This window comes from Acyrthosiphon pisum, chromosome X, assembly GCF_005508785.2.
Source record: "Acyrthosiphon pisum isolate AL4f chromosome X, pea_aphid_22Mar2018_4r6ur, whole genome shotgun sequence".
In the NCBI taxonomy this organism is placed as follows: Eukaryota; Metazoa; Arthropoda; class Insecta; order Hemiptera; family Aphididae; genus Acyrthosiphon; species Acyrthosiphon pisum.
Window position 1 is genome coordinate 92814097 of NC_042493.1, and position 813 is coordinate 92814909.

The window sequence follows — 813 nt, forward strand, 5'->3', positions numbered from 1 at the left end:
TTTTTAATGATTGCTTTAAACTAATATTTTGTTTTACTTTCACTCACAAACAAATGTTTGATATAAGTGTACATGTCTCTCTACACAACACTATTATTTCACTTATTAGTTTTCCCTTTTGTCATTTGACTTTAACTGTTTAATTGTATAACTTTGATCACTGCTTAAGAAACTATTCTTTTGCTATGACTAAACATATTTTAAACTGCGCTCCTATCGTTTAACTAATATCTGTTTGACAAATATGCTAACAATATAGTTTATTAAACACTTGACATTAAATATACAACTGTACTTTTTGATTTAATAATTACTTTATTACATTAGTACTTAAGTAACTCAAAGCCCTGTGCTTTAACAACAGTTCCAGTTATTATTCATTTTTATATTTTGGAATAGTTACCACTTACTGTATTCGTTAAAAACTTTTATGGCTAAAGTATGTTTACTTAAAAATATTTATACTTAACGAAGCATAAAGTTGTATACTTAAATAAGTTTTATTACATTTCAAGCACTTTTTGCTGTAGGCGTATGTCCGTTCGGGAATCGACTTTCACCCGAAATGACTGATAGCTAGACACTCAAACTCAGAATCAAAATTTCCGATTTTAACATACACACTCAAGAACCGGACATACACGCCCGGTGCATGGTCTGCGATCCGACGTAGTCAGATTGCCTACCTGACTAGCTATTTACATACGAGCGACTTACACTCCCACTGCGTCCGATCCGCCGCAAGCGGATTGTCCGTTCGGTAATCGACTTTCTCCCGAGAAGACTGATAGCTAGACACTCAAACTCAGAATC